General features: G+C 41.2%; 1 protein-coding gene across 4 annotated transcripts in view; it reads right to left on the reverse strand.

Moving 5' to 3' along the window:
- The window catches only part of HEATR5A (HEAT repeat containing 5A), a 96173-nt gene extending 87446 nt beyond the window's left edge, over positions 1-8727 (reverse strand). For 3 of the 4 annotated variants that reach the window (XM_052659446.1, XM_052659445.1, XM_052659443.1), the window contains exons 1-2: positions 8634-8727; positions 6624-6690 (exon numbers count right to left, since the gene is read on the reverse strand). The gene's annotated coding sequence lies outside the window, so the exon portion shown is untranslated. The remainder of the gene's footprint in view (positions 1-6623; positions 6691-8633) is intronic. The other variant, XM_052659444.1, reaches the window with a different exon arrangement.
- Positions 8728-8958: the final 231 nt, after the last annotated feature.

The raw sequence follows: 8958 nt of genomic DNA on the forward strand, positions 1-8958 counted from the left end.
GCATCACCTTGGTAACACAAGTGGAAAGGACACACCTATTACCTGCTGCAGTTCATGGCAATGCCTCTCACTTTCCCACTAATTCCCAAATCACAAACTGATGACAGTAGCTATTCTTTTTCTTTTTAAATTTCATTAATTTTTAAAATTTACTGATTTTTAATTGGAGAATAATTGCTTTACAATATTGTGTTGGTTTCTGCCATATATCAACATGAAATCAGTCACGTCCCCTTGAACCTCCTTCCCACCTCCCACTCCATCCTATCCCTCTAGGTTGTCAGAGCACCAGATTTGAGTTCCCTGCATCATACAGCAGATTTCCACTGGCTGTCTTAATTTTACACATGGTAATGGATATATTTCAGTGCTACTCTCTCCTTTTGTCCCATCGTCTCCTTCCTGCTTTGTGTCCACAAGTCTGGTCTCTGTCTGCTTCTCTACCGCTGCCCTGCAGAAAAGCAGCTATTATTCACTGAGCCAGGAACTTTTTAGGTGCTTAATTACTATCATCTCTAATCATCACAGGAAAGAAAACAAGTATTACTGGTCCCCATATTACAGAAAAACAAAAACAAAAAAACTTTGATGCCAGTATACAGGAGAGAAGAACAAACCCAGGTCTCTTTGGGAACAAAACTCATTCTCTTTCCTCAGTGCTAGGAAACCTTTCCACCGGAAAAAAAGGGAAAACAGCATTTCTGATATTAAGATGTAAGGGACAAAAGTGCAGAACAAACAGAGCATGGCGGTGGAGGTGGGGCCTTACTTTATATTTGGGGCTCACTCTCTACCGAATTCCCCATGCATGTGGGCATGCTCAGTCGTGTCTACCTCGTTGTGACCCCATGGACTGTGGCCCGCCAGGCTCTTCTGTCCAGGCGATTCTCCAGGCAAGAATACTGGTGTGGATTGCCATGCCCTCCTCCAGGAGATCTTCCCAACCCAGGGATCGAACTTGCGTCCCTTGCAGGTCCTGCACTGACAGGTGGATTCTTTACCAGTAGTGTCACCTGGGAAGCCCCAATATTTCGCCCTACACCTTTCAGTAAATCACAAAATCAGTTTTACCTCCCAACTCCTTCAGGGACAAGGGTCAAACAATTGAAAAGGCAGTGTTGGGAAAACAGCAAAAGGAAGAACATAGATGAGGTAGGTAAACTGTTTAAGAAGCTGAGCATGTCAAAATAGTAGACCTATAAGAAAATAGACTACTCTGGTTAATAGCAACTCTGGTTGCTTTTAAAAATACAAAGTTTTTTGAGCCTAAACCAACTTAACAGAATCTCTGGAGGCTGAGGTGCTATGATAATGGGAGTTTCCATTTAATCCTCACACGATGAGGTGACTAGGCGACTAGGCTGCAGCTCCACCCACCCCTCAAAGTCATCCCTCTGCTGGCCAGTCACCCCTACTGTCCACTCAGAAAATCACGTCCAGGTTTTGGACCAAGAACTTATGAGAAGCCCACACCCTGTTTGCTTCTGTTTTTGACTTCACTTTGTCTTCTTTGTAAAAGGATGTCTTTCTTTAACTAGAAATAACCAAATGCTTAAAAAAAAAGAAATAAAACTAGCACTATTCATGTACAAAGAATACTGAAACTAGATAATATAGATATTTTAATAGCTGGTGAGTGACCCCTATGCTCCTATAATTCATTTACTACCTTAGGTAAGAAAGATTTAACTTATTATTTTTAGATAAGCACAAAGAAACTGAAATTGCTTTAGAAAATAGCAGCAAAATGACAATGAACTTCAAATCTATGAAATTACTTGATATGAACTTAGACTTTCTAATTCTCTGTAATAACTCTAAAATAAACCAGCTGTCATTAGTCAAATACTTAAAATGTTAAGTGTACAATATTGATTAAGCTCAGTAAGAATTTAGCTGAGTGATTCAATATACGCACATGAAATCTAAATATTATAAATGCAAAAACTTCGCAGCCAAAACTGAGATTTTAGAAAAGCTGACAGATTTATAGTGACAGTACAAATAGGTTCAACTCTTTTGGAAAATATAAATAAGTCATAAAAACATCAAAACCACTTGACAAAAGCATGAGTTTTTGACAATTCGTGCCAGAGAAAGGAAAAGGAAAATATCAGAAGTGAAAGCATTGATTAGAGCATTATGAGAGGTGAAAACTGAAAACTTGCAAGTCCATCATTAGAGAAATGACTGTTCGACATTTTCAGACACTATCAGGCTCTCATTAAAAACTGTAATTGTAGAAACTGCAAGTGCATAAATTTTAACAGGTTCACCTATTGAGAGCATTCCAACAGGTAAAGCAGTGTTTCCTAAAAAGTGTTGTGTAGAATAGTAGTGAAAAACAACGAGGAAATGAGGATTCGTGTTGTATGTGAGGGAACGGAATCCAAATCTTTTGGGGAAACACCATGTTGGCAGTCTTCCTTCCTACAGAGGGTCTCCACATATGTGCTATATGTAATGTACATTATATACTGCCAGAGGGGGTGTGTGTGTGTGTGTGTGTGTGTCACTTGATGTGGGGGGGGGTGTGTGTGTGTGTGTGTGTGGCACTTGATGTTTCTCCGCATCTTTTAAGTACTGACCTTTGCCCCATTTCTATCTTTTTCTTTTCCTCCCCCTGCTGGGAATTCTGAGAACTCAGTGTTCTATAGAGCACAATCTTTAAATACTAATCATTAGAGACCACTATAATTCAAAAAATTTTAAATTCCCTTTTAGTTATACTATGATAGGATTTTTATAACAAGTAGAATATGTAACAAGACAATATCATATTTCTACTTAAAAGTAGCCATTTCTGGTTAATATTTTAGATCAAATTATCTAACATTCAGAATTCTAAATATAAACAATCTTTTCTACTACTCCTGGAAGAAGAGTAAAGAAAAAAAGAATACTTTTAATTAACCAAATGATTTCTCAGTTCACATAAAAATCTGTGTTATTCATAACTTTTGACCAAGTTTCACCACACCCCTTCTGAGCTAAAAATGGCTTGTTATACTATAAATGTTAATATTTGATTTTTGGAATTCTGAATACAATTCCCATAAAATCAATTTAATTAATGTTTCTTAAGTCATATGACAACATGACCCAGGCACACAGCACTAATAACCTGTTTTACAATATAATGAAAATGCATTCAGTGTACCTAGATTCAAAGAATACTTCCTGCAAATGCGGTAGAAATGCTGAGAAACCTGCTTCTTACCACTGCATAATACACATCAGTTGGAAAGGCAGACTCACTCAACTCGAAGAACTGATTAAGAAGCACATCCTACAAGACAGAGAAGCTAGAATGGAGTAGCAAAGAAACAGGAGTTATACAGAAATGGACAAAGTGAGGTAAGAAAGGGCCAGAAGTAGGTATGCAATTTCCTTTGCCTTCCTCAGTGTCCCTTCAAGTGCTGCAGATTACTACTGAGGATGAGAACAATGGCAGAAGCTGGATTCAGTGAAGGAGGCTGCCAGAAGGGGCCTCTGGTGTAGGCTAGCTCTGGCATTCTCCCTCCAGATTACAAAAGAGAAAACCTTAGAGGGTAAAAGGAAGTATGGTGGGAGGGGCGCAGGGGACTGAGCAGCAGAACCAACTCTAACAAGGCAATGATAGGAAGAGACTTAACATTTCTTCAGGATTTCCTTACTAGAACCTTTTAATGCACTATCTCATTGAATCTCCCTACTACTGTGGTAGTTGAGTCACTAAATCGTGTCTGTCTCTTGCGACTCCATGGACTGTAGCCTGGCAGGCTCCTCTGTCCATGGGGTTCTCCAGACAAGAACACTGGAGTGAGTTGCCATTTCCTTCTCCAGGCGATCTTCCTGACCCAGGGATTGGACCCGGGTATCCTGCACTGCAGGCAATTTCTTTACCAACTGAGCTACCAGGGAAACCCCTCCCTAACACTAAAACTCAGATATTAATCATCCTTATTTTACAGATGAGGATAAAGAATTAAGAAATTTGTCCAAGATTTAAGTGAAGAAAGAAGTGGAAGAAAGAAGGTAACACCTACAGCTGTCTAGTTTCAATGTCCATGCTCCTTCAACTACTTCATATATCCTTTCCATACAGTTTGTAATCACTGACAGTTACTATCGTGCCCACTGAAGCATCTAATCTTTATAACTTTGTTTTCTCTTATCAGTTCACTCTCCTCTTAGGTCTCCAGTACTTTGAGGCTTTTTGATGAAATGTGAGGTGTACTAGAGACATCAACTTCCAGACGGCCCTTCCCACAAAGACAGCAAATCCCTAAGTAACTCACACTAACACCATCAGTCTTCCCTGGTGGCTCAGATGGTAAAGAATCTGCCTGCAATGCAGGAGCCTTGGGTTCGATCCCTGGGTTGGGAAGATCTCCTGGAGAAGGGGCGGTCTACCCACTCCAGTATCCTTGCCTGGAGAATTCCATGAGCCTGGTGGACTCCTCCATGGGATCACAGAGTCTGACACAACTGAGCGACTAACAGTGTTAGCTTAGTCCTTGGCTATTCTTGACAATTTTTAATCACTCTTCATTCCACAAACCAACTCTTCCACCTCTCCCTGGGAAGAAAGATATCACTCTGGACACTCTGAAGTGCCAGAAGTCAAGTTTTAAAAGAGAAATTTTACCCTAATATCTCCCACCACACTCATCTGAAAGTCACTACCTAAGCAATCTCACTACTTGGTATCTAGTAAAGAATTCAGTAACAAGAAGTAAAAAACAAACAAAAAAAGTTAAAAAAAATACACAGCAATTAACTCTTTCAAAGATCATCAACTTTACTGACATAAGTTTCTTGTCTCTTGGGGCCTGCTGACTCTTAGTTTAGTCTAGACATGACTGATAATCCAGCTATCTGGATTCTAGTTGGAGTGGGGTAGAGCGCCATATTAAAAGTGAAGGAGGAGACTAATTGAGAGCATGAAGAAGCTGGAGCAGGAAGCTAACAGTAATGGAAGAGACCAAAATACTATTTAATATAAACATTTTAAAAAGCAGGCAATATGGGGATACTTAGTTCAAGAGCAAAGTGCGTAAGATGCCTGTATTCCTCCAGCTCAGCAGAGAACAGGAATCCTTGCTCAATTTTCCAAAATATCACTGTATTTGTGCTCAAGTAATCTGCTACCTAGGACTTCCTACTTTAGTCATTAGACTCTACCTGCTTTAGAATCCCCTCCTTTTCCCCCTTCTAACTGTTCATTTCATGGCTTTTATCCTGGTGAGCACTCAGAGTCACCCTTATTCCCACTATGGTCTGACATCTTGGCTTTTCTTCACGGTCCCCACTTCTAATTTACAAATCTTATGAAGTGCCTCGCCCAGAATTTAGCCACAGTTCTGACCTTCCTGGAGCCCTACCTGAGGGTTTTTTATTTTGTTTTGTTTTAGCAGACTCCCTGCCAGATGCCTAACTGGGCTCTTAACTTCACAAGTGTAGCTCCCTGGAACAACGCCATTATTCCCTTGTTTTCCACCTGCCATCATCACATCCACCCAAGTAATATAGTGAACACACCATCTACTACTTCTAACCCCCAGCTGGTCTGGGGCAGCACTCCACAATCAAACTCACTGATTTTTCTGCAGAAAAATATAAACATATTCACATAAAGGATAAATAATGACTATAAACAGCTTCCTATCAGGTCAGGTCATGTTCTGCTGCCAAATGAGTTAAGAAAAGTGCCTTTTGGACTCTGTAATTAAGCTTAAGGGATTCTGTACCTGTATATACTTCTCTTTTCTTTTTTTGCTTTTCAGATTTCCTCCCAAAATATCTCAAAAAAATGTTTGTGCTTTTCAATGGGTAATTTCAACTTCCTAATAATTTTACTTACATAAAAATGTACGGAATAAATGAGGTAATGTTTTGACTATATATTTAATACACAAAAACATGCATAAATTCAACATACAGAAATCTACAAGTGCAACAGAAAAGATAGATAGATATTGTAATACATCCATAGAGAAGCATAAACTAGGAAAGAAGTACATATACAAAATATTTTAGAGAAGTTAGAACCATGGTTTCAAAATTGGCAAAAGTATATACTCTGCTTTAAATACTTAAATATCACCTCATACTTTACCTTCTTTCCTGTCACATAACTAGTTCTAATTTCTTATGCAGCATAAACATAACATTATGCTTTAATATGACTATATTATGTTTCTTTCTAGAAATACTTAGATATATCTTTGACTTCATGCTCAGTTACACTGTGAATAATTTTCTGTCCAGTCTTTTAATCAATGTCACTAGATTCATGGTAAAAAAAAAATGTTTAAGTAAAAATAACTGTTACTTGTGAAAAACAGAAATGATACATTTAAAAGAGCTTACTAAATTTAAAAAAAAACAGTCCACACCAGATCCAAATTAAAACTAGAAGTTACAAAGTTGTCAGAAACACACAAAAATCCTTCCCTTTCTGTAGCCTTCCGAAAGGCGAGAAATGCTGAAATTAAAACTTACTAGGTAATTATAACTGAAAAGCCATGACCTTTTTCCAACATTACACATCTAGGATCCAGAAGCATTTGTAGGATGCAGGAGTCCACCTGACACAACAAAGAAAGTAAGAAAAATAATAAAAACTGAACTTAACCTACTTCCTCTCACAAAAGATACAGTGACTAAGAGTTTGTAGAGGTCTAGTCCAAGGTCAGCAATTCTTTCCTGTAAAAGACCAGAGAGTAAATACTTTAGGCTGTATGGACCACACAGTCTCTATCACGACTACTCATAAACAACACATAAACAGCTATAAATAGATAAAAGAGTGTGGTTATGTTCCAGTACAACTTTATAACAACTGGCAGCAGGCTGGATCTGACCCACAGCCTGTCAATTACTGACCCCTAGTGTAATTCCAATGAACTTAATACTACAACTAGACAAAAGCTTCAATTAAATGATACAAACAAGTCTCTACTAATTCCTCAGGCCTCAGTTAATTCATTTCTTAAGTGAAATTTAGTAACAGTTTCCCAGTTTTGGCACTCTCCTTAAAATGTAGAAATGCTTTTACATGAGAGGACTAAGGTCCCACTAAGGGGCTGTTCAAACTCATTAACTATACTATGGATAGTTAATGAAAGAAAATTCAATGAAGTCTTTTTTTAAAAAAAAGGCTACGTCTTTAAACTAGTTAATCAGGATTTAGAATAAATGAATTTTAGAGTATGAAGAGACCTAACCACCTAAAGACATGGAGAGAGGTAAGTTCATGAAGATTATAAACTGTCTCAGTCCTCTTTTCGAAATAAAGCTGAAAAAAGGAAGATATGTGCATTGCCTAAAGACAAAAATTCTTAAATTTTTTTTCTTAGAGAATGTACTATTTGCGCAGTAGTTTGGCTATGTATTTTCTGTTACTAAAGTCAGATACAAAGATTAAAAGAAAAGAAGAGAAAAGTAAGCTAAGATCCATTGGAGGCGCTTAAGCTAAAATTCAGGTCTGTTGTCAATTCAGGAGTCTTATAGCACTAAAGCTCTCTATACAAATAACTATTTTTTCCAACTGTCCCTATCCTTATGTTATAAACCCTGCCTGCTACCCATTTCATTAAAGGGAAAAAAAAAAATCCATAGTGTTTAAAATGTAAATAACTGTCGGCTTCAATACTGATCTAAAATCATTTTCTCAAAGACATACTTTCTAAAATGTTTGCGAAACAGGACAGTTCTCCTTTCCCCATCCGTCTAATGCCCAGCTTCAAGGACACTTCTGCTTTCTTTCCACTTTAATCTCTTCAGAGTATTTTCTCTGACAAAGTTCTAAACCATACTTACGGGTCCCCCCTTTCCCTCCTTTTTACGTCTTTTCTACGCTCTAAGGTCCTTAAGGGCGCTCAGCCTGAACATAAAAGGCGCTGAATATTTGCTGAATAAATGACTGCACGGAAAAAGAATGTATAATTATGACCTTCCATAAAAGAGGTCAAATCATCTGACACACTATTCGACTTGACAGTTATGAAAATCATCTTGCCAGAGGTGCATTACTGTGACTAGTATCATAAGGCGCTTCTTAAAGTTTCCAAAGACTTTACAATCCCTTGCAATGACGCTGCGCTGACCGAAAGTAGGGTAAGAAATGTTTCCTTGTACTAAGCAAAAGCTAGCCCGGCAAAAGCTAGCCTCGCTTTCTTTGCGAGGAAGGACTATCAAGTATCCAGTCTCTACTGCTTCAGGAAACCCGCCTCCAGGGCTGCTCGCGGGAGCCCGGAGAACCTCGCCCAAAGCCCGGGTTGGGGCCCCGCTCCCAGCCAAACCCCGACGTTGCGGGCGCCGCTAGGGCGGATCCGGGGAGCGGCGCGCGCGCTAGGCGGGCTCCGACCTTCCGACCTTCTCCGCACGCCCAGGGGCTCCAGCCCGCGCGGCCAGAGTCCACGCCTACCTGTTGTGCTCGGGTGAAACACACTTTCCCAGAGCCCAGGAGGAAGGACCGGCTGCACTGGCCATTCGGCCGTCCCCGCGCCCATCCCCTCCTCGGCGGGCTCCAGTCCCTTCGACCAGGACACCTAATCCTTCGACCCGTTCCGGCTCCCGGGGTCCCAACTTCCTCCACCTCTTGGCTGCCGCGCCCACCCTGCGGACCCCCAAGCAGCTCAACTCACGGTGCAGGGCCCCGGTGTGTGTTTCTTCCCCGCCAGCAGGCAGCCCGGACACCGCCCCCTCGCGCCCGGAGCCGCCTTCACTCTTGGGATTCCCGACTGCTCGCCCCCGGCGTCCCCCCACGGCTCAGCGCCCGTCCCAGCCCAGCCACGCTGTCGGCTCCACAGTGCGGCAGGGTAGCACCGGGACTCGCCGGCGGCGGCGACTGCGAGACAGCGGGGCGGGAGGGGCTCGCGCGGGGCGGGGCCGGAAAGCTCGGAGCCTGGAGTGCGGCGGGAGCCAGCGATTGGGAGCGCGCCCCGCACCGCACCGCCGACCAAGGCCCCG

This window comes from Budorcas taxicolor, chromosome 21 (assembly GCF_023091745.1).
Source record: "Budorcas taxicolor isolate Tak-1 chromosome 21, Takin1.1, whole genome shotgun sequence".
Lineage (NCBI taxonomy): Eukaryota > Metazoa > Chordata > Mammalia > Artiodactyla > Bovidae > Budorcas > Budorcas taxicolor.